The sequence below is a fragment of the Ambystoma mexicanum genome, chromosome 12, assembly GCF_040938575.1.
Source record: "Ambystoma mexicanum isolate Mex_15411 chromosome 12, UKY_AmexF1_1, whole genome shotgun sequence".
In the NCBI taxonomy this organism is placed as follows: domain Eukaryota; kingdom Metazoa; phylum Chordata; class Amphibia; order Caudata; family Ambystomatidae; genus Ambystoma; species Ambystoma mexicanum.
The window spans coordinates 269,934,468-269,960,961 of NC_090936.1; positions in this window are offsets into that span (position 1 = coordinate 269,934,468).

Genomic DNA, 26,494 nt, shown 5'->3' on the forward strand with positions numbered 1-26,494 from the left:
CCTATGGGTACCAAAGTCAATGGTGTAGGCCCTGTTACAGATGCCACAGCCTGTGCTCCTCGTGCAGGAGGAAATGCAGTCTGCCAACATTCTGAGAGGGGAACTATTACAGGAGGCAGATGAGGCACACCAGGTGGCTGCAGCAGCTTGGGCAGAAGAATGAGTTTCACTTCCCAGGCCACCACTAATATATGTACACAGACTTGTGAGTCCCATAATGACGTACTGATATAGAGTTGTGAAGACCAAGAGCACGCTCAGGCACAACTATGAAGGACATGGGAGGATGCGCCGTTAGCCTAGAAGCAAACATATTTGCACAATGTTGCCTGAATCCATGCTTCCCGCAGTATTTCTGCTTCTGTGCCCAGTATGGTCCAATGCAACCTCCTCCTATGACTCCAGTTATTGAGGCCAGCCTGCATCACACACAATTACACACCACCTTTACTGGGCTCCTGGACCACCACAATCTTTCCCTCTCTCACATGCATGATTTTGTGGGGCCGGATGGTGGAGCACTTCTGCCTCTACTTTCTCCTTTGTGTCCATCCTCTTGCCACAGCAGTCCTTGGCCCAACCCTGGCACCATTCACTATGAATGTTTGGTGCCACCAGATTGGGATGACCCAACATTTCCCACTTAAAGCATTCTTTGTAAGAGTGCATGTATGCTTATTGGTAGGAAACAGGTAAGACATATGTATTATGTTATTCAGTCAGAAAATCATATTTTTCAACAAAAGAATTTCATAAAAGCAGAACTGTATACAACATCTTTAAACATCATAACATGAGGGGGGCGTGATCAAGCACGGCACGGAATGGCTGCCTAAACCGGAGCTCCCACGTATTAACATTCTAAGTTCGGAGGGACATAATAATTATAAACTTTACCTTGCTCGTCACATAATTTGGAAGTCCAAGTCCTCTGGATCATGAAGAACGTTTTCCTTCGCTCCTGCTTGCTGTTCTGAGGGATGAGTTTACGAGGCCTGACACATCGTTGCCCAGCAGCTTGAGACACCACGTTTCCTGTCACCAGTGTTGGATCGTGCGATGACGCATGGTGCTGCAGTTTAAATGGGAACAGATTTTCTCCACAACACAGTCTGCTATTGGAATAAATACCCTTTTTGTCATCAATTCAGCATATGAGGTACTTTTAATGTATAAACAAGGATTCTGCCAACTTGTTTATTTGGAAATATCTCCTCAAAATTGGCCTCAGAAGCTTTCAAGCATCAAATAAGTGATCTATGCTTGCCTACTGTCTATATTCAGGAATTGTTATGGCACAATTAGTTTAATTCCATAAATTAATTTCGAACTAAACTCTCTTAATATTATCACATAAAGCAGTGTACCTGTTGTGTGCCTTATTCATCCATTATTGCAGTTGAGTGAATGGTGCTGGTGGCAAATTATCTTTAACATTTCTGGTGCAAGCTTAAGACATCCTTACTTCCCCCAAATAGATCTCAAAATGTACTCACAAAAAAGTCAAATTAAAGGTTCAGCAATTAAAGAAACAGCAGCAGACACCTTAAAAATGCCCAAAAGTGACTCTCCACTCCCTGCGCAAACAATTCTGAAGTCAATCATCGACACCATATTGCTTGAAATCAGAGCATTCAAGCCCTTTGTGGAAACCACAAACAGGTCTCTGTGGAAACCTGCAGCTCTCTGGCCGGCCTCCCTTGACCCTCTCCCTGCTCCTACCTGCAAGGCAAAAAACCTTGGGGTCATCTTCGACTCCACACTCTCTTTCTCTCCTCACATATCTGACATCTCTAAGAAGTCACACTACCAGCTACACCTCCTCAGAGGTATCCTTCCTTTCCTCTCCTTCCCCCAGAAGCTCACTGTCTCTAGAGCTCTGGTTCTCTCGAAGCTGGACTACTGTAACAGCCTCTATCTAAATCTTCCTGCCTCTACTCTCCACCCTTTGCAACACATCCAGAACAGGACTGCAAGACTTGTCCTTGGCCTTAAGCCCAGGGACCGTATCTCTCCAGGACTGAAATCACTACACTGGCTCCCACTGGCTGCGAGGATTAAGTTCAAACCCTCTGCATTGTCCACAAGGCCTTCTGGGGCGTTGGGCCAAAATACCTTCAACTCTCTCTTCCTAAATATCTTCCTTCTCGAGCTCTTCGCTCATCCACCTCCAACTCCCTCAGGGTCAGCCGCTTCTCCAAGCAACGAGTTGGGGGTTGATCTCTCTCCACAGCAGGGGCCTCCCTCTGGAACAGCCTTCCTGCCTCCCTGAAACTTGAGGAGAACCATCTCCGGTTCCGGAAGCACCTCAAAACCTTCCTCTTTGCCTCCGCTTTCTCTCCCTCTCTCCCCTGCTAAAATCAGCAAACCTGCACTGAATCTGCAACTGGGCTACTCACCGATCTCGGTCCTTGGCCCAGCCACTCTTCCCTGCACTGCCTACCTGCACTACGGGACTGTCTCTGTATCCTACAGACCCTCCTCCCGGTACTTACCTTGCACTTGCCACCAGCTGGCCCTATTATTTATCTTGTATTCTACTAACCATGTACTGCACTTTCCCCTCTCCCCTTCCCCTTGCACTTTTCCCTTTCCCCTCTACCCTTGCACTTGCACAATCTGAATGACACCTGGACTAGTAGGATCGTTGTCTGTCTCCCCCTGTTCCCCCCCTGCCTCGTCGCGCCTTGAAACACTTGTGTATAGGCGCGTTACAAATGCCATATCATATCATATCACAAGCTCCAACACTTAGATGAAAGATGGGTGAGCTTTGAGAGCAGAATTGAGGAAGTAGAAAAAAGGATAACCATAGCTGAAGATATTACTGCTACTCATATGGAACAATCCATTCTTACCCATCAGAAACAAAATGAAACTTGGTGAACAGAAATCGTAGGAATAACCAATGTGTCTTTGGGTTTCCAGAAGGAGTGGTAGGAGATGATGTAGCTCTCTTTCTTTAACAACCCTTCCAAACATCTTAAACTTGCAACCGCCCATTGTTCTTAATATTTAAATGGCACACAGAATTGGACCTAAAAGGACAGAATCATATAAGAAAAACACACCAAGAACAATCATGTTTCTTCTCCTTGAATGTACTCAACTCCAATTGATTTTGCAGCATGCTAAAAGGATTGATCATTTAATCTGAAATGATCTGAGTTCACATTCAGAGTAGAAGGTGTAAGGTGTAAGGCACTGTTACAGTCACATAATGTGATATAATTGTTAAAGTGTCGAAAGGTGGCCAGATAGGGTTGTTTACTATCCGTGTTTCCTGTAAGATTAACAAATCATATGCATTTAGATGGCTATTTAGTGCAGTATTCATGAGGTGAGCAAATCCTCTCGTGTTCCATATGGCAATATTTAATGTTGTAGAGGTGGGTGTCTTCTGGCATTATTGGTTTCCATTATGCTTTGTTTGCTTTGTCGCTTCTGTTAACCAATTCCATGAGGGGTTACATTTGGGGGGACTGGGATTATCCAGTTAGACCCTTTGCAATAGGTTACCACTTGCTCTTTTGCAGTTCATGATCAAGGGTTATGGTTCTTTTATTGAGGCATATCTTTTTCTTTTAGGGCTTGCCTGGGAGTTTTCTCGAGATGATTGTGGAATCATTTGTTCTTTGTCTTTTTTCTTGTTTGTATTCCAGATAATGTTAAGACAATACCTAGTTCCAAAAAGGCGGATTTTTCTGCCCATATTGTTTATTTGATCAATTGAGACTTAATTATTAAATCTGCATTATTCATTTTCCATGAACTTTGCTGGAGCACACCTTGTATGTCGTTTGAATCTATCCTTTTTAGGCTTGATATTTGGGACATAACTGTGAATAAAGTCTTCCTATTGTGATAGGGGTCATTCCTTTGTCTATCCTGTATCAATATGTTTATTGTGTCGTCGTTGCTCAATTGGCTGGTGTCCAGGGTAGCATTTATTTTTCTTTCATGTTCAAGCAAGTCTTTCCAGTTATCATAGTTGCTTTCTGTTGCTTAATTAAAATTTCTTCATGATTAGACACTTGTTCAGAGGATAGTTTGATCTTATTATTTTGCTTTCGCTCTAACATCTTTGTATCTTTCCCCTGTTTAGATTTGTAGTGGGTCTGTTCTCATATATTTTCTTGTGTTTGACTGAGGATCAGTTTGGTTCTTTTTTGCTCCTTTGTGGCATATTTTTTATTATTTTGAGAGTGAATTGAAAGAAATATAATGTCTTCCAAGGGGTCTGGGTTACCCTTGTCCGAGTTGTTATCTGGTAGTCTGATGGTTATGGCTGGTAGTAGTTTTGTAGTTTTGCAATCGCATCTCTTTTTGAACTAAGTGAGCCAAGCAGCATTGAATTGTGCTCCAAGTGCCTCGTAGACTTTTGTTAGTGCAAAGAGAGCATTATTAATCACAGTCAATGTCGTTTCAAGTGAAATTGATGGATACTGTGCAAAAATGGTTGTGGCGTAGGTTTTGCAAATGAGATGGCCGATGAAATTGAGGAAGTATTTGATGAATCAGGATATAGAATCGGGGAATTTGATAGATTTGACATGTTTACCACTCTATCCATATTTAGGTCTCCATTTTGTGTTTCAGGTATGGTCCCATGGAATAGATTTGGGTTCGTATTCCATTTTCTGACGGCCTATTTTCCCTACGCAATTTACCCTCTTTAAACAGATGAAATAACATATGCCTTCACGATTATATTAAGAACTTCAAAAACCTCCTTGCTGCATTATTATTTATTAGTAGCTGTCTCAAAAAGACAGATATTTGTTAGACTACCACACAAATATCCTGTCATTATTGTGCCCCTTCCTTTGAGTTTTATGCAGGCTTTCTACATTCTAGGCACACTATTGTTTTCCAAATGTGCATTTCACACTTCCATTAAAAAAAAAGTAATTTCCAAATTGAAAAATGCTGATTGTGTGCACTAGTTTTTTTTTGACAGACACCAACCATACTCTGTTATTTGTGTGCCCCTCTGTGTTTTAGCACATGTTATATTTATAAAGATGTTATATGCTTGTCAAACTGGTTAATCACAAATACATGCTTCTGGTGTGCTGACAGCAGTTTTTAGGAAATTAAACTGTGGGTTCATGGGTACCAACCTTTGATTTTCACTACAGGGGCAGCAATATCCCCACCTCTACCCTGAATATAAGCAAGCAACCAGCCCAACCCATTCCCTGGTCAAACACATTTTATAACACTTTTTTTATAAGGCATTGCAAAAAGTCATATGATTAACAACAACATAACCTCGTTAAGATTTAGGGCTGTTGCCTTTCTTCATGCCTTGGACCTGTAACAACAGTTGCTAGATTCTAGCTGGAGTCTCATTCAAAAAGCAAGACATTGAGAGTCTATTCTAAGCTGAGCAAACATTGCATAATAGAAGGATTTATAAGATCTGTATATTTGATATGCAATTTTTAGATTAATAATAAGGTTAAGACGTTTTCCTACTATGCTGAAACATACTACCAAACACCTGTTTATACTGAAGAAACGTTTATATCAACCAAGTGCATGTGGAGTGTAGATAGGAACTGTTTTTATATGATTACCACATTTATACGAATGGCGGATGACGGTGTTGAACTGCAATCATTTGCATATTGTATTTTTGTTGTGTTTTTTATGTATTATGTAGTTTGTAGTGTGTATTAGCATAATTCTTCATTTTAGGTTTTTTATGTATGCTATTTTAAATTCCTTACATTTTAGTTTCCTACTGTCAAGAAATATGTTGTTAATGATTGTAAACTTGATGAAAATCAGCTAAATCAATAAAACAAATATTTATATATCACGCCCAAAGAAATTATTTCTATCTAAATTGGCAGATGACAATTTAAGCTGGTCATGTCAACCCACCTCCGGGTTCTTTAGACATGTGTTGTTTGAATTCCCCCTGGAAAATTAATTTTGGAACCAAGTTTGGAATGTCCTCAGACTGTTTTTCAATTCTTTTTTCCCCTAAATGTAACTAATATCCTGCTGAAAGAGGGCAAGATTAAGTCATCCTTTGTTATCCTTGACCCTTTCATACTTCTGCCAAAAGGTCTAATTACAGAAAATTGGAATGATTTCACTAAAATCTCCATAAAAGGTTGGTGTAATAATATATGTGATGTCCATAGACTAGAGAAGTGTATCGCTAACTCACCCTCTCTCTCTTCTAGACATGATAGAAGATGGCATCTCTTTGTTGATTATTTAAATAATTGAAATGTTTAAGCACAGCGATTTACTTCTTTCACTTTATCCTATCACCTATCTGAGATAAAACCCCTCTACCTCCCCCTTTTTCCCCCTTTTTCCCTTTTTCCTAGTGTCCCTAGTATTCCCTTTTCTTCTCAATAAATCTGAGTAATTACATATATGTTCATGAATTTACAATACCTCTGTTCTTAGTTATTTGCTACAAACACTTCAAAGTTAATGAATTGTGTGTTATACTTGGTATTACATCATAGAATGATTTTAATGATCTGAAATGTTATCACCTGTAACTGACAGTGCACATATACTCAGATTGTAACGGTTTAATCTGGTACTAAATAAAATAAAAACCCTTAAACTCAAAAAAGAAATCATAACAAATTTTAGGATAACAAGATGATAAATAAATAATTCAGCATTCAAAACCCACAATTAAAAATATATGTGGGTGTAAACAAAAATTTATACACGTGCAGAAACACTTAAGAATAGAAAATATAGAAAATAACACAAATATCGTGACAGAGGGTGACATAGCTAATCTAATCAACAGTATAATAAAATGCCATATGGGGGCCGATTCATGGAACAGATGTGCGCCAAAAATCCCAGCGCAAGCAGGTGCAAGGAGGCGCAAGGAGGCGGAAGCGTGAGAAAGCAAGTGCACGCGCACGCGTGTGATTCAAGGAAGGCACTGCACTACTTTCCCACTAGTTGTGTGCCAAATCCATGCATGGCGCACGCTGGCGCACACGTCTCCAAACAGCATGCGCTAAGCGCACAGTGAAAGTGCACATAGCGCAGCGCACACAACAGAAGTAGGCGGAACAGGGGGCGTAACACGCGGAATGGGGAAGAATGCGAGAAAAAGAAGGCGTAACTGGTGAAGTACTGCTGGGAAGTACACGGAACGCCCACACGCACGCGAACCACACGTATTCATGGAATCGAATAGGGCAAACCCTCGCATGGGCAAAGACACGCACAGGCCTAAACACGTCCGCCACACAAAGGCAGGCGGAAGCGTCCCTGCGCATTACAAAAGTGTGCACAAATAAAAAGCACGCATATACTGAGTGGGGTACGTGTATTCCTGGGGTTCGCGTGAAGTTTTACATGCGAAAGGGCCCTGTGCGAGTGGGGTACGTGTATTCCTGGGGTGGGCGTGAAGTTTTACACGCGAAAGGGCCCTGTGCGAGTGGGGTACGTGTATTGCTGGGGTGCGTGGGAAGTTTCACACGCAATTTCAGCAGGGTACTTGTATTTCGGGGGTGGGCGGGAAGTTTTACATGCGATTTCAGCAGGGTACATGTATTTTGGGGGTGCACGGGAAGTTTTACATGCGATTTCTGCAGGGTACGTGTATTTCGGGGGTGCACGTGAAGTTTTACACGCGAAAGGGCCCTGTGCGAGTGGGATACGTGTATTCCTGGGGTTCGCAGGAAGTTTTACATGCGAAAGGGCAACGCCCGTGCGCGATACGTCACAGACACGCTTACGTACTAAGGGGCTTTGGTCCAATGAAATTGCGTATGTGTGCTGACGCGCTTACGCGCTAAGGGCCTTTCCTCGAATTACACGCTGAAATGCAATTTTTTCACGTGCCAAATCACTTCGTATCAAGCTGGCCACGCGTACACACACGGAAGACCACGCTCCTGCCCTGAAGGCCATTTTCCTGTCCCCCTGAGCCCTGAGCACGCTCCAACCTGCAATCTGATGCTGCCTAACTGCCTGCTGCCCACGTGCCTGCCATTTGCTGCCTGCACATCAGCCAGGGGTGCAGTTGATGTGACCACTCCTGCTGGAACTGAAGATTCCCGACTGGGATTCCATCACTCCACAGCCCAGCCCCAGGACCCAGTTGCCCACCGACTCCTGCCTCTGGGGTTGCCATGTCCAGCAGAACACCATCGGGCAGCAGTGGCAACCCCCAGCCAGAGAGGCAGAGGGCCACCAGCTTCAGTGCCAGGGAAGTTGGTGTCCTGGTGGAGCAAGTCCTGGGGCAGTATGATGCCCTCTTTGGAAGTTCACGCGCCGACAATGAAGGACGGACCAGGATCTGGATGGACATCGTGACTGCCATCAATGCGGAGGGGGTGGCAGTCCGCGACTTACATCATGTCAAGAAGCGCTGGGAGGACTTCAGGTCCAGGACCCTCAAAAAGGCCCGGCGCCTCTTGAAGGCAGCGGATGCTGAGGGGCACCGGGGCAAGCTGTCGGACCACCAAATGAGGGTCCTGGAACGCATATGCCCAGCGCTCTACGTCCAGATCCTTGAGAGGCAGACCCGTCTGGAGTCGAGCAGTAAGTGTACATGCAGAGTGATTGGACGCTGTGCGTGTCGTGGTGTGCCAGTAGTGTGCAGGTTGCACATGTGATTTTGTAGGGCCATGTAGGGATGTGTATGAAAATGGGCTTGAGGCTGCCACATGTGTGTCCTCTCATGTGTGAGACACATTGATGGTGTATGTGTTGGTAAGCATGCTGGACAAATGCAGGTGTGGGAGCACACATGTTTGAATTTCTGTGTATGTACATTGGCATGGATGGTGGTTCCTAATGCATGTATCTGCACTGTGTACATGTGCATGTGTGTGTACTTGACAAGTGTGCACTGTGATGCAACATGGATGCATGTGACACTGATATGTAGAAGGCTGAATGGCAGATATGACATGTATGGCGATCTCATCACTGCAACAGTTGGACGAGATGTAGACATGCATGTGAGTGTGGTGGCGTGTGTGCCTGTCTACTGCACTCCCTGTGTTTCATGTGATGTCTGGCTCACCTTTGGATGCTCATGCTGTTGTATGTGTATGGATGGTGTCGGCTGTTGTGATATGGCTGTGGAATTGCTCATGTGTGTGAGTTAAAATGACATGTGTGTTGGGGATTGTGATGCCATGTCTGAAGTTTGACACTGCCACTCATGTGCAACTGTCATGTGTGTTTCAGTCCATTGTACAGTGCCATGATGCCTGTGTCCTATCTCTCCCTGTTTGCAGCGCCAACTGATGAAGAGGGCGGAGAGGGTGTTGTGGAGCACAGCGACAGGGATCGCACCGCCAGCCGGAGACGCAAGGCCCGGCTCCCCTGCCAGGTTGTCATCTCGTCAGGGAGTGAGGAGTCCGGTGCCGCATCCCAGGCCGCAACTGCCGAGGGTAGGTCCAAGAGGCGGAGGTTGGAGTTGGACTCCTCGGCAGCAGAAGGGGCAGCTGAGAGCCCACAGGGTCCGACGGAGGAAGATGGCACAGAGTCATCCAGGTTGGAAGGGGGTTTGGTGGAGGAGGAGGCCGTGCAAGGGACAGACACAGGGTTTGGAGGTGGGGATTCCACTGGTGCTAGTGGTGCAGTGCAGGGGCAGGGTCAGGAGGCAGCACAGGCCACCGTGGAGGTGCCTGTGTGTAATCCTGTCCCCGATCCTGTGAATGCATCATCCTGCACCAGCAGGGATGCCTACGTCCAGACCAGTTTTCAGGGAGGGGATCCGCTTACAACAACTGGCCTTCCTCTCCCTGTGGACGTGGCTATCCGGGACCGGGTTGAGCCTGTCCTGAGTGAGATGGCGTTGCGTCAACGGGGCATGCAAGGTGACTTGCAGTGTTTCCGTGAGGACACTGCACGTCATCTCAAATGCCTCGTTGACCGCGTAGACCTACTGGGACAGCTCACCAGGGCTGGATTCCTCTGTTTGCTGGATCTTGTTCCGACCCCCTCCTCACCTGAACCCCCTATGCGCCAGTCATCCTCCATGCCCTCTTCCCACCCATGTATCACCTGGGTACCCTGTGGAGCTGCCTCTGACCCTGCGCCAAGGCTGGTGGAGGACAATCCCTGCCACAGTCGGGAGTCGGACGCCCAGCAGGGCTGGCCACATCAACAACTGCACCCCAGCCGGAGGAGGATGTGTAGGCATCAAGAGCCAGGGCACAGGCAGAGGCACAGCAGCAGCAGCAACAAGGTGGGAGGCGTGATTGCTCGGGGTCTTCAACATCGGAGGGGCAGGCATCGGCCAGAGGGCAGGAGGACCCAGGACTGGAAGTGTCTTCCGTGTGGCAGCGGTTAGGCCATGCTATAGATGCGGAACGGCAGCGGGCAGAAGAGGCACGGCTCACGATGGTCAGGGCGGAGAACACCATGCGTAGGGCTCTGAGGCGGGCCGAGTGCCTCGAGGCAATTTGCAGGGACCTGGAGGTCCAGATGTCATCGTCCCTGCGAACCCTCGGGGCCATGGAAGAGGACTGCCTCCGGGACATCGGGCAGGAGTTCGATGATGCCCTGGCCCGAGACATCCAAAAGTGAGCCGTTGGACTAGCCCGCTGCCCTTGTAAATAGTTTTTAGAGTTAGGTTTCCTTTTCATTTTCCTTTTATTTGTGGTCAATGGACAATGCCACACAAATTTGTATATAGTTATATTTTTAGGTAGTTTGTTACGTATGTTTCATTTGTTTTGTTGGTATCATGGACCCTTTCCATCCTTGGACAATGGATTGTATATAGTTTCATCATGTATTCATTTTTTTTTTTGCATTATGGACATGGAGCAATGGATTTATTTTTTCCGGACAATGGATTGTAAATAGTTGGACTATGGATTGATTTCTCTTTTTTTTTAATTATGAAAATGAAGCAATGGGGATTCACAGTTACATTTGGATTCGCGTTGTTGGATGGTGACTTTGGACTGTTTTTCTTTTAATTTTTCATTCAATCATCTTTTTCACATGCTTTTCATTTCATGTTTCATATTTTGGTATGCTTTCATTTCATTTTTGATTTTATGCACATAATACATTTTCTATTTTTAGTTCCATGTGTGGGATTCGCTCATTGGGTTGATGCATGTGAAAATGTGGGTTTACACAAGCAATGCCAACCACTGTATGTGTGTGACAGACATGTGTTGATGTACATAGTTGACTTTTGGTTTGTGTCATGAGATCGGCATTTCACTGCTGGGGGTTGGGGGTGCAGGGGGACATGAGTGGGACATGTGTTGCGGCCTGCTGGCAGCTGCTGTCAATGCTGGGGGTGTGGGGGTGCAGGGGGACATGAGTGGGGGCCTGCTGGCAGGTGCCCCTCACTGCTGGGGGGTGGGGGTGCTGGGGCACATGTGTTGGAGCCTGCTGGCAGCTGCCTGTCAATGCTGGGGGGTTGGGGTGCAGGGGGACATGAGTGGGGGCCTGCTGGCAGGTGCCCCTCACTGCTGGGGGTGTGGGGGTGCTGGGGCACATGTGTCGGGGCCTGCTGACAGGTGCCTGTCAATGATGGGGAAGTGGGGGTGCAGAGGGACATGAGTGGGGGCCTGCTGGCAGGTGCCCCTCACTGCTGGGGGGTGGGGTTGTAGGGGTAAATGAGTGGGGGCCTGCTGGCAGGTGCCCCTCACTGCTGGGGGGTGGGGTGCAGGGGGAAATGCATGGGGGCCTGCTGGCAGGTGCCCCTCACTGCTGGGGGTGGGGGTGCTGGGACACATGTGCCGGGGCCTGCTGGCAGGTGCCTGTCAATGATGGGGGGTGGGGGTGCAGGGGGACATGAGTGGGGGCCTGCTGGCAGGTGCCCCTCACTGCTGGGGGGGTGGGGGAGCAGGGGTAAATGAGTTGGGGCCTGCAGGCAGGTGCCCCTCACTGCTGGGGGGGTGGGGGTGCAGGGGGAAATGAGTGGGGGCCTGCTGGCAGGTGCCCCTCACTGCTGGGGGTGGGGGTGCTGGGGGACATGAATGGGGGCCTGCTGGCAGGTGCCCCTCACTGCTGGGGGTGTGGGGGTGCTGGGGCACATGTGTCAGGGCCTGCTGGCAGGTGCCTGTCAATGATGGGGAGTGGGGGTACAGGGGGACATGAGTGGGGGCCTGCTGGCAGGTGCCCCTCATTGCTGGGGGGGTGGGGGTGCAGGGGGAATGAGTGGGGGCCTGCTGGCAGGTGCCCCTCACTGCTGGGGGCGTGGGGGTGCAGGGGGAAATGAGTGGGGGCCTGCTGGCAGGTGCCCCACAATGCTGGGTGGTGGGGGTGCTGGGGCACATGTGTTGGGGCCTGCTGGCAGGTGCCTGTCAATGATGGGGGGTGGGGGTGCAGGGGGACATGAGCGGGGGCCTGCTGGCAGGTGCCCCTCACTGCTGGGGAGGTGGGGGTGCAGGGGGAAATGAGTGGGGGCCTGCTGGCAGGTGCCCCTCACTGCTGGGGGTGGGGGTGCTGGGGCACATGTGTCGGGGCCTGCTGGCAGGAACCTGTCAATGATGGGGGGTGGGGATGCATGGGGACATGAGTGGGGGCCTGCTGGCAGGTGCCCCTCACTGCTGGGGGGGGTGGGGTGCAGGGGGAAATGAGTGGGGGCCTGCTGGCAGGTGCCCCTCACTGCTGGGGGGGTGGGGGTGCAGGGGGAAATGAGTGGGGGCCTGCTGGCAGGTGCCCCTCACTGCTGGGGGTGGGGGTGCTGGGGAACATGTGTCGGGGCCTGCTGGCAGGAGCCTGTCAATGATGGGGGGTGGGGGTGCAGGGGGACATGAGTGGGGGCATGCTGGCAGGTGCCCCTCACTGCTGGGGGAGTGGGGTGCAGGGGGAAATGAGTGGGGGCCTGGTGGCAGGTGCCCCTCACTGCTCGGGGGGTGGGGGTGCAGGGGGAAATGAGTGGGGGCCTGCTGGCAGGTGCCCCTCACTGCTGGGGGGTGGGGGTGCTGGGGCACATGTGTCAGGGCCTGCTGGCAGGTGCCTGTCAATGATGGCGGGGTGGGGGTGCAGGGGGACATGAGTGGGGGCCTGCTGGCAGGTGCCCCTCACTGCTGGGGGTGGGGGTGCTGGGGAACATGTGTCGGGGCCTGCTGGCAGGAGCCTGTCAATGATCGGGGGTGGGGGTGCAGGGGGACATGAGTGGGGGCATGCTGGCAGGTGCCCCTCACTGCTGGGGGGGTGGGGTGCAGGGGGAAATGAGTGGGGGCCTGCTGGCAGGTGCCCCTCACTGCTGGGGGGGTGGGAGTGCAGGGGGAAATGAGTGGGGGCCTGCTGGCAGGTGCCCCTCACTGCTGGGGGGTGGGGGTGCTGGGGCACATGTGTCAGGGCCTGCTGGCAGGTGCCTGTCAATGATGGCGGGGTGGGGGTGCAGGGGGACATGAGTGGGGGCCTGCTGGCAGGTGCCCCTCACTGCTGGGGGTGGGGGTGCAGGGGGACATGAGTGGGGGCCTGCTGGCAGGTGCCCCTCACTGCTGGGGGGGTGGGGGAGCAGGGGGAAATGAGTTGGGGCCTGCAGGCAGGTGCCCCTCACTGCTGGGGGGGGTGGGGGTACAGGGGGAAGTCAGGGGGCCTGCTGGCAGGTGCCCCTCACTGCTGGGGGTGGGGGTGCTGGGGGACATGAGTGGGGGCCTGCTGACAGGTGCCCCTCACTGCTGGGGGTGTGGGGGTGCTGGGGCACATGTGTCGGGTCCTGCTGGCAGGTGCCTGTCAATGATGGCGGAGTGGGGGTACAGGGGGACATGAGTGGGGGCCTGCTGGCAGGTGCCCCTCATTGCTGGGGGGTGTGGGTGCAGGGGGAAATGAGTGGGGGCCTGCTGGCAGGTGCCCCTCACTGCTGGGGGGGTGGGGGTGGAGGGGGAAATGAGTGGGGGCCTGCTGGCAGGTGCCCCACACTGCTGGGTGGTGGGGGTGCTGGGGCACATGTGTCGGGGCCTGCTGCCAGGTGCCTGTCAATGATGGGGGGGTGGGGGTGCAGGGGGACATGAGTGGGGGCCTGCTGGCAGGTGCCCCTCACTGCTGGGGGGGTGCGGGTGCAGGGGGAAAAAAGTGTGGGCCTGCTGGCAGGTGCCCCTCACTGCTGGGGGTGGGGGTGCTGGGGCACATGTGTCGGGGCCTGCTGGCAGGAGCCTGTCAATGATGGGGGGTGGGGGTGCAGGGGGACATGAGTGGGGGCCTGCTGGCAGGTGCCCCTCACTGCTGGGGGGGTGGGGTGCAGGGGGAAATGAGTGGGGGCCTGCTGGCAGGTGCCCCTCACTGCTGGAGGATGGGGGTGCTGGGGCACATGTGTCGGGGCCTGCTGGCAGGTGCCTGTCAATGATGGGGGGGTGGGGGTGCAGGGGGACATGAGTGTGGGCCTGCTGGCAGGTGCCCCTCACTGCTGGGGGGGGTGGGGGTGCTGGGGGACATGACCAGGGGTGCAGGGTAGTCCCCTGTGGTGTGGACTGCCTGCAGGGGCCGTAGAGGTAGAAGAGGGGACACCTGGGCAGACCCACACTGCTAATTCACGTTTAGGACTCCCCGCACCCCCCCGAAATATGCGTTCCCCGCTCTGACAGCAAAATCACGTGCAAAACTTCCCGCGCACCCCTGAAATACACGTACCCAGGCCAATCGCGTGTAAAACGTCCCGCGCACCACTGAAATACACGTACCCTGCTGAAATCGCATGTAAAACTTCCCACGCACCCCTGAAATACATGTACCATGCTGAAATCGCATGCAAAACTTCCCGCGCACCCCTGAAATACACTTACTCTGCTGAAATCGCATGTAAAACTTCCAGCGCACCCCTGAAATACACGTACCCTGCTGAAATTGCGTGTAAAACTTCCCGCGCACCCCTGAAATACAGGTACCCTGCTGAAATTGCTTGTGAAACTTCCTGCGCACCCCCGGAAATACACGTACCCTGCTGAAATTGCTTGTAAACCTTCCCACGCACCCCTGAAATACACGTACCCTGCTGAAATCGCGTGTAAAACTTCCCGCACACCCCTGAAATACACGTACACAGGACAATCGCGTGTAAATCTTCCTGCGCACCCCTGAAATATACGTACCTTACTGAAATCGCGTGTAAAACTTCCTGCACACCCCTCAAATACACATACCCTGCTGAAATCGCATGTGAAACTTCCCACGCACCAGTGAAATACACGTACCCTGCTGAAATCGCGTGTGAAACTACTCGCACACCCCGGAAATACACGTACCCAGGCCAATTACGTGTAAAACTTCCAGCGCACCCCGGAAATACACGTACCCCGCTTGCCGTGCTGGTACAGCGTTAGCGCAGCCCTTTGCGCTGGATTGGGGATTTTGATGGCTTTTCCCTGCACGAGGGGTGTTCTTGGGGGCATGACTGGCGCTGCTGCAGGGTCGCTGGGCCACTGTGCCCCACGGCTGGTTTTGGTAGCTAAAATCCATGAATACGCTGTGCACGGAAATCGATTTTAGCGCACGCGGCTGGTGCAGAGATTCGCATGCGCACACTGTGCGCCAGCCGCGTGCGCCACTTGTGCGCTAAATTCTTTGAATTACCCCCTTAATGTTTGTCCTATATGTTTGTCTGATGCAGAAGCTTCACCTGTTGTCATTGCTAGATGGAGCTGTTTCCTTGGGATGTGTAGTGGTCTTACTGTGTCAATGAAAACCTGCACTTTGGCCCGTGTACACAGGCACTTACCTAAGTAGGTTAAAAAAGATACATTGTCCGTCCTGAATTATCGAAAATCTACCAGTTTAATTATGCCAAGAATTAATTGGTATCCTAATGACACTTCAAAACAGGGTAATGTTGAATGATTGCCCCACAAATATAAAGCTTGCATCAGTTATCTCAATAGCACGCAGCTAATACTTGGAGATAGTGTTTTTAGATAATTAGTTTAAAGCTATATGACATTGATGGATGCCGGACTCAATCACGATCGGGATCTGCATTCTGCGCCTAAGTGGAAAAATAGGAAATGCAGCAGGTCCTCCTGTAAAGCTCCAGACCATTTACAACTATTCATGTCGTTTGAGCCGGTCTACAAAGCTATCACTGTGAGCAGGGGCAGTTTATTAAATCTGGCCCTCTTAATAAGATTGTCATGTGAGGTATCTTGGATCCCCTACCAGGTTAAGACAATATGATTACGATTGGAGATTTTTAATAACTCTCTTCTCTCACATCCCGTATAAAAGTGAGAAGATACTCTTTTAAGGTGAGAATGACGGCTTTACCAGTGAGGGTTGGGTTATTGAAATGGCTGAGTGCATTAATCTTTAGGAACCAAGGAATGAAGCTTCAACATAAGATGACTAAACAAGGCCTGATGATAAAATAGCACCTGGATTTTTCCAAAGTCGTAACCAAAAAAATACTGGTTCTATAGTGAATTTGTCATTAAAATATGATACATTAAGTTCCTCGTGTACAACAAAGTGTGGGGCTTAATTGGGGGGCCCCAGAGGTTTTTCTACAGAAGCAATTTTCAATAACTTGCAGATGTATTTGATCAGTGTGGCCTCACACAAAGGAGCCGTATCTTGCAACTGCTACCAGTTTGGGCTTTGTACACTGTACGGGCCATCGGCAATGATTGGATTTTGCATTGCTTCATAAATCTGAAAATGCCTCCCACAGCTTGCTGCACTTTCCCCTCCTGTCTGCAGACATGGCCCTTGCCAACAAAACCTGAGGAGAATCTTACTCCACGATAGTCAAAATCACTGACCCAGGGATGTTTGTATTTATTAGTGTAAATTGCTGGCAGGCTTAAGAATTCTTCTGCCCTTCCGGAAAAACCATGGAAGCCGATTTGTTGGCATTAACCAAATGATCAAGGAAATTCATAAAATAAGTGTATCCCGTAATCAAAGGTTTCAAAGCACGAGGAGTGCACACCAATATAACCATGTCATTGGCATATTAAAGCTGTAAAAGGTCTATTGCCGATTTTGGGGGCGTTTGACAATACATGGATAGGAGATTCATGTAAACCATTAAGATACAAAGAAGATAAAAGGGGTGCCCAAAAGTAACCCTGTCGGATTGCAGATTCTACCAGAAAATAGGGAGTGCATTTCCCATGGTCACCTGTTTTAACACATGCATTATTCATTAATGAAGATCTCAGCATCTGCCACAGTTTTGATCTATTTACTTTGTCAAGTACATTTTGTAGCCATTTAATGATAGCTGTATACATGCACTCACAATCATTTATCAACTGAAATGTTTTAGGATTTGTAGAATGTACCATTGCTAGGCTTTCACTTGATTATAACCAATGTATTTTTCCTCTCGCACTCCACGCTTTGGAATTAGCAAAATGCACAGCTGCATGCATCCGCTTTTACATACAACTTGAATGACACTTTGCACAACACTTCGGCCATACGAATGAAGCTACCTTTCAGGACAAAAAGTTAGAACTGTAGCTGCAGACATAACTGACTATTCTCTTACACACACCCTCCAATTTACTTCCCTAGCACAACTTTCTCCACCCATATACATGTCAATTAGACATGAGTCTCGGCCAAGCCCTCGTAATGGCCATTATGCACACATGTATACTAGCACCCCGTAACTTTCCCATACTTCGTATTTCTGTCCCCCCAAGGGCGTTCAACCTACAGCGTGTTGGGACCATACCCATGGTGAAAGGCGCTATACAAATGACGAAATTCAATGAAATTAAAGGCAATGTTGAGATCTATGAATGCTAAGTAGATAGGTTCATTGTTTACATGTAATGAGTGTGCAATAATGAGATGTAGATTGATAATCTGTTCATTTGTCCGTAGTTTGTGGCAGAAACCAAATTGAATGTAATTTAAAACATTACTCATTGTTCTAATTTCCCCTTATTATGCATTCAAAAATCTTAGATTGGGCAAGGAGAGAGATGGGGGCTATATGAAAAAGGGTTCTCTTGCCTACCTTTTGTAAGTATTGGGTAAATAATTGCCCTTTTTGCAGAAGCTGGAAAGCTACCTACATGAACTATGGCATTAGAACAAACAGTAAAAGAGGTGCATGACGGCTAGGATGGCATCAGGAACTGGGCAGCGTCCTACAGCCTATTTAGTTTTGGTGCATTTTTGTGGTGATATTTTTTTATTTCTACCGAGGCTGCCTCTCCACCAAGACCATAATGCCCACCCACCCCATGCCCACTCTCTCTACCCAACGCCCACTCTCTCTACCCCAACCCACCCCACTACCACTCTCTCTACCCCTACCGACTCCACCCTAATTGCATGTGCTTGTTGTGCAAGGGACAGGAAAGGGGCGCAGGAGAGTTGATTACACATTATGATGTCACCAGCTGAGGGAGGGATCAGTGCTTCAGTTAGACCCTTTACCCTCCACCATATGCTCTGCTTTCGATGTCGCTTGCACTGGCAACCTGGCCTTTTATTGGTAGACACTGAGGCAGTCGCACCCCACGCACAGGAAGAATCTTGAAAACGATATGCTGGCACTGCCCGTTTTGCACTCTGTTTAAAAAACATGGGATGCAAAGCTACCGTTACCCCTCAACTCAATTCTTTCTTCTGAACGTTTCCCCTATTTCTGAATCTCAGGGTCGATAACAACATCTCTCATCTGCCATCATTCTCAAAAGTCAGGAGCTGCCCTGGTTAGCTCTGAAAGACCATCTCCATTAAACCTCTCCAGAGTCATGCAAAAAGGTAGCAGAGATCATTGTCTTTAGGTGGAGCTGCAGAAAAAATTGTCACCTGAAATAACAGGTTTAATCCGATGTGTGACTATCTCAGCCTTTCATTCTTCCAAGATGATAAAACACATTTTTTCGAGTTTAGAAAGAAGAGTATACATTTTTAAACATGAATGTCAGGAATGAGTCTGTGATCTGCACTAAATGATCGCTGTTAATCTCATCCTAGCCTAGCCTGTATCTGTAAATATATGAAAGTACACATTTGTGTCGGGATTTGAAGCGAATCGTTGTTCCTTATACAATTCCATACAGTTTCACCCATATGCACCACATTTTGCATAGTTACCTGTTAGGACCCTCCGGCCATTATTGGCTACATGACATATGGACCCCCCACCCCTTTCCTTGCATTTCAGCACCTTCACACATGAAACAGTTGCCTGAAATCAGCGAAACATCAATGTGTTCGTAGAAGGAATGATCCTGACACAAGAAACAAAACTCGAGGTCCAGGCTCTAGGATGCACAGTTTCTAAGATATTTACACTGCAATGAACAACACCATGCCAGGGTGAGGCAACAGGTGGGGAGAGGGAACAGATGGGCCCAGTATTCAGCAGCACACAAACTCTCACCTCTCCCAAACATCTGCTTCGGGTATGTCAGCCAGCCACACACGCCCATTCTCAGTGTAGTTTATTTTAGGGTGCAAAGCACATCAAGTGATTAGGGAATTGGAACAGCGACCTACAGGCTCAGTGATATATATATATATTCAGTAAAAATAAAATAAAAGGGACGTTATGGTTAAGTAGCGCTACTAAAAACCTATGAAATTCAGTGAAAAAACGTTGTTAAAGGGACGTTATGGTTCAAAGTAAAACCGAAAACCCCCTGAAATTCGGCAGTTATGGTAAGATAAGCAACCATAACTTGCGCCGCCACCGTGCACTGCTAACACTAACACCCAGGACATCAAAGATGACATCACAAATGTCATTGATGACATCACTGATGACATCACGTGGCTGGCTCTTCCTTTTTTATCTTTCCTGACATATCTAGGCAACATGATTTTCTTCAGTAACAGTCAGGAACTCAAAATTGTAAATTACTATATTCGTAGACTTATCCTTCAAGTATGTTCTTAGAATAATTCCCTTATGGTCCAGTCATATCATATGAAACATATACATAGGAGAAGTCACAACCTTGAAAGACAGCAATCCTTTTTGTGCATTAAAATTATCAGTAGATTTATCAGCACTTTCTGATACTTTTGATGTTTTTTTTATTACTGTACTTTCCCTGTATATGCTCATATTTTTATATGTTGTACTCACACTATTTTCCCTAGGATCCAGACACATCATGTGATATATATAGATAGGGTAAGTAACAGCTTTGAAACAGAGCAATCATTTCTCTGCATAAAGGTAATCAGTTAGGTTATGAACACTTTCTGCTACTATTGCTGTTTCTTTTTCCTACTTCAATTCCCTTGTATATATTCATATTTGTATGTGGTGTTGTCTCTTTGTGATTTGTGTATAATACAGCAGATTAATCAAAAAATGGACAACCTTATGCAAAATTTTATGGATTTGAAAAACTTTGTGGAAAATTATGTGAAACCCCCAACAGCACACCATTGTCCAACCTGCACTTGTCCCCCCTCACCCTATCCCACGCAGTTAACCCCAAACCCTGTCTATGGACCAAAGCGTTTCGATGAGATTTCCTTCCCTTCTTCACCTGATCCCAGTTATCTAGAAATCCCTAATTCTCCTGTTTTTGTTTCCGTTTCTGCCCCACCTTCCCAGTCATAATTGTATATATATATATATGAAATAAAGTTACTTTTCTTATATTGTGTTGTAATTACTTTCAGTTCCTTGTGATAAAACCAATTTAGGTGTCCACGGACACCGCGGTTGTTCGTAAATGTTCGTAAAGAAACGAAAATGTAACTGTCCTGAGGACACTAAATCTGTCCGTAATGTTCTCATGCAAGTTGAAAATGTTCTAAGAACACTCGTAGTGTCCTGAAATGTTTGTAAATAAACGCAAATGGAGGTGTCCTTAAGAACACTATGCCTATTCGTAGTGTTCGATAGCAAGCAGAAACTGTTCTAAGAACACTTGTGGTGTCCTGAATTGTTCGTAAATAAACGAAAATGGAGGTGTGCTTGAAATGCTATGTCTATCCGTATTGTTAGCAAATAAATTAAACTGTGCTAAGAACAAACGGCTGTCCGTAACTGTTCGTTTTACATGTGACGCACTTTTAATTAGTTCAGGACCCGAACACTGTCCGCAGAACATCAACATGCATGCGCAAAACAATGTCCGTACATTGGGTGTCCTGCGGACGACCGCTACCTTAGCGAACATGCTCACAAAACAATCATGTGACTGCGCCCACGCTCATCTCGTGCTCTAAATGCAGACACTGTTTGTGTCCCCGACCAGTTTAAAAGTACATTTCCAAGTAATCCACAATATTTCTCATTAAAAAATCACCATACCACAAATCCCACATACTAATCCTAACTTTCCACATAGTTTTTGTGACTTTTTGAACCTTTTTTGATGTTCGATCTGTCTTGCGGACGGCGCGCATGTCCGCGACCCACGCACAAGCACCCCGATATAAGACCACGCCCTAGAGCGCATTCTCATTGTGTTTCTGACTATTCCACAGAGCACACTGCATTTTGCTGCATACTTTGTAGATTTTGAGATTTTCATCTCCAAGCCTATGACATCCATGGCTCGACTATTACCACATGGTGCTCCATCTGCCTCAGCACCACCCCCACCCCTTCCACCACCACCATTTCCCCAAGGGCCCGAAGAGGGGAACAGGAATGAGGATACAGAGGAGGAAGAAGAGGATGACGAGAATGAGGTAGAGGAAATCCCTACTACCCGCCGTCGGCGTGAATCTTGGGCGTGGCGGTTGTTTACCGTTCATGGAAACGGTCCTAAGTCTCATGCAAACCGTGTCACCTGTAATGAGTGCAAAATGGTACTCAGTCGCGGGAAGCATGGTTCGTATAGCTTTGGGACCACTACCATGAAGCGACACCTGCGCTCATTCCACACTGGGGCCATTCGCAAGGTTGTACCTTGCGAGAAGCGTAGTAGGTTGATTGTCTCTACTTCATCCTCCGTTCCTGATCCTGTCACCACAAGGAACACCTCTGTGGGACAGCGTCTTCCTCAAGCTGCCTCACAGGCCATACAGAATTCTGATGACCCTTACCTTTCGAGCGTCACAGTTGTATGTGTGTACTGTGACACAGTACTCTGCAGGGGGGAGCGACTTCGGAGTGCTTTTGAGACGATCGTCTCAGAGCACCAGAAGACCTGCTCACTACCCAAATAAAACCCACTCTACATCTTCCTCTCTCAGCTCGCCCTTTCTTATCCCTTTGGTTGGTGTCCCCCTCCCTTTACCCTCCTTCCCCTCCTCTCCTAGTGTGTCGTGTATAAAAAAGAACAGAAAAATACAAAATAAATAAAATCAAAAAAAAAATAAGGCTCTTTTCAGAGCCGCCTTTCACAGTTAAAAAATAGAAGTGAAGATACATAAAGCATAGCCATTTCCATTTAGTAAAAGTCCGTGGACGGTCCAGGAACAGAAAAACAATTGCATTGCTACCCTATTGAAACCAATGCATTTTTCTCTAACAGGAAGTGGTGGCTCTGAAAAGAGCCTTTGGGAGGTGTTTGAATGTAAAACATTTTAACTACGTAAGACGTACTTCAAAACGAATGCTGTATTTCTAAAAAAGGTTGCAATGCATTTTGTTCATTTCTCAGAAAAATCTGATTGCCAGCATAAGTAAGATGGACTCCATCTTTGCGAAAAATGTATGTACTACGAAACAAATTATTTTCATTGTTGAAAGAGGACATGCCAAAATCTCTTAGGAAGGCACAAACAGCCTTATTAACATTACGCCTTGCTTTCTCCATTTGTGGACCACATGAGAAAGAACGAAGCCACACTTGTCTCTGCGCAATCCGTGAAACAATTATTTTAGAGTTTGGAAACATGTCCATTATCTTCTGAAGTCTTTCTTTCATTGCAAATTGCAAAGAAATTCCAGACACATGTCCTAAACTGTTCCCTCCACAATGAATTACAATTATGTCTGGATGTTCCTCTATCTTCAAAGTTACACAGCGAGGTAGCAAGTCCAACCACTTCATTCCACACACTCCATGCCAGTGCACTTCCACATGTGGGAATCCAAGATCTATAGATACTCCACAGCTTTCTGCATGCACCTTCAACCAATGAATCCACGAGTCTCCCAAAATCCATACAATCTGTGTTTTGAAACACTCAGCCATAGCTATCTGTTCTTCTCTCTGCAAAAACAATATCTGAGAAAACCTCTCCTAGCACAACACACTCACTAAACTTTACTGACCAATCCCTTGCTTCATCCAATCTCATTTCCATACCTCCCCTCCCCAAATTCCCCAGATGTAATATGCGGTGTCCTAGAGCTACCGCCATGTCCGCGAACGTATCGTAACATGTACAGCCCTTCTACCATTTCGATTTCACTCTCTGTGCCATTCCCTAATTGGATGTAGCTAAGCAATCACATGACCATCCACCAATCAAATCCAATAACTCTACATGTAACTGCATCATCATAGAGCAGCACTACAAATGTACGGTGTATCTCTTGGAGTACAAGTCTCATACCATTGACAACCACGATCTACGAGAAATACTATACAAATCTCCAATATTTCTACTTGCAGCTTGGTCCATATCCATATACATGAACAGAAAGTACAGGTATGCATATTTTCTACACAGTACATGAACACATTTTCTAACCGACCTTTACCTTCTATAATCTGAAAAATGAATGGACGATCATTGTTCATTGTCCTAAAATGACCTGTCACTTACAAACCTTTATATCGTTTAATTTCTTCATACACACACACACATGCAAATACTATTAAACTAACATTTTTGAAATAAAATATATACACAACATATAATCACACAAAATAACATAAACACTCTATGATCAAATCTCAAACAATAATATTCGTACAAACACATAATTGGTTTTAATTTTTTTCGTTTATATAAGTACTTACATACATTTATATAGGACAAGCAGACTATGACATTCACTCGCAGTTACGTGCAAAAGCAGGCTATGACACATAGCTCTCAACTCACACGCTTTTGGCGGGTGTCACCCGCCTTGTAAAGGACTGACTCACCCACCAAGCCTCCTGCACGCCCATTCATTCCAATGGGCGTCTCACCCGCCAAAAAAAAAATCAGGTGATTTCACCCGCCTTTGCGACACACATGGTTGAGAGCTATGATGACAATGACTCACTATTACGTGGAAAATCTTAGTTACAAGAATAGTGGTATACGTTGGTAGATTATGAATTCCACAAACCATAGTAAAGATATTTTCTTTCCTACTCTTAGTCATAATATAATTTTAATGGTTTTCAGGAAGGCGCTGAGCATTTCAATTTAAAAAAATCTATGTCTAAAATGAAAACAGTGCTATATAGCAACCAAATTATTAATTTCTTTCTTTTAAAATTGCAGTGAAGCCCATTCTCCTGAATAGAAGCAGCTGATTTTGATTTACAAAGAACAACTAAGAAGCAAACTACTCATTTTTGAAAAAAAAGTAAGTAGATTGTTACCATAATATTTGATTTATAACTCACACGCACTGTACAGTGCATTCATGGTATTTCTGTGCCTAAAAATAGAGATTCTGCACCATTCTGACCAAAAATCCCCCCGTCTTAAACAGTGATCTCCTGTCAGAATGGCCCTCAAATTCCTATTTTTCGGCACACAAATTACCCAACTCAGCCGCTAGAATGTAGATGTTGTAGAACAAACAACTGTTTTAATTGTATAGCTTTACCTATATTATTTATTATTCTCCACACCACCGGCTTACTTTTTTCTGGCATCTGAACCCCAGTTTAGTAACACATTATTTGAAGAATACCCATCCCTAGTAGTTCAACTTCCCAATTCACAATCACACACCATTACATACATCTTTATCATCTTACTCAAACAATCATGCACACAACACACATGCATTGCAGAAAACCCCAACCCATACCTTCTGTATTTTTTTCAACAGACGCTAAAGAATGCCCACCAAAAAGCAACTCCGTAGAAAGGGACGCAGAAGTAGAGCAAATGAAAAGAAAAGTCTCCAACATAAACACCCATCTATAGCAGAATTTGTAAAAAAACACAACGGCTAATACAGTCATGTTGTGAAACAGAAGAAGTTTCTAGTGCAAAACCTTTGCCTCCTCTATCACAAAGTAAAACAACCCAAAAAAATATTAACAGAAAATCAACTATCACTACAAATAAAACGTCTTCTATAAATCTTGATATAGTACAAAGTATATTAGCCAAAATGTTCCGTCACAAAGTCCTTCAAAATCTGATAAAAACAGGAGAGAAACCAGGTTCAACACTTCAAACCTATCGTAGGAAAGTAATCTTAGAAGCGTTGATGGACAGTGCAATTCTTCTCAAAAGAAACTTATTTATTGTAGTGTTAAACAGTATTAAACCACTAACAAAACTAATAACTAAATTTCAAAAAAGACTTCTCAATAAACGAAATGTGAACAGAAATAACTTCTTAAATATCTGTGGAGGTGAATGGAGTCACACTACAAGCACAGAACCATACTTTAATGAAGAAGCTTACAAACAAAAGCAAACAAATATAATTGCCATACATAGCAGTGGTCGAGGTTATGAAAAAGTTAATAATACCATAATGGAACAAGAAGTACTCCTTACAAAAATATGCCCTGAAAACTTAGATTTACCCCTCCATTCGACTGAATCAGAACATCTAATTTACACATGGCCATGCACGTCAATGTGTAACATTCCCAAAAAAATGTTCAAATCTTTACGCCTATTCCTCAATCAATATGTGAAAAGCAAAGACAAAATCTAAATTAAAATACTGCAAAGTATGGATGCTTGTCCAGTACGCAAGCACACAGGACTGCAAGGACATTCGTGGGCCTGCATATCAGGAGCTACTTGCAAAACAACCTTCCATGATATCAAATGGATATCAACACATCATGCAAGTATAAGAAATCTAGTTTATAAACTGTATTATGCAAAAAGTCCTGCTTTAGAACTAGCCAATTTAAATAACATTCTTCTACATGGTACACCAAAAGACCTACTAGAAGAAATCGAGTATATACAGAAAAAATATTTTGGAAATGAAACCCACTTACAAGATGAATTAGCTGTCAACCAACTTCGTAACAAATCTGCACATGGCAACCTTTCACTACACGCATACAAAAAAGAAACACTAAAATTTCAAAGCACTTCAGCTGAAGTACCAAACCACGTTTGTGTATGTTGCCGCAGAACGTGTTATAAAAGTAACACAAAAACTATAGACCTTTCATACAAAATAGAAGACAATGAAGATTCTAAATGGTTTGAATTAGCTCTCTACCTTATAGCAGAAAACAAATACGAAATAACTGACCCCATAATGCTTTGCAGTTACTGCACTACCAAACTTGACAACAACCAAACTCCTTCACGTGCTATCTCAAATAACTTGGAATTACATCCACTACCAAAACTCCTGCAACAACTTAATTTATATGAGAGCATAATAATTCAAACAGTTCATCCATTTCAAGCAATAATACGCCTTCAACCAAAAACTTCAAAATTACCTCCCTCTGAATTAGTGAAAGGTATTCGTGGAAAAGTAGTGTATTTACCATTAGATCTAAAAGAAAATGTGCACACT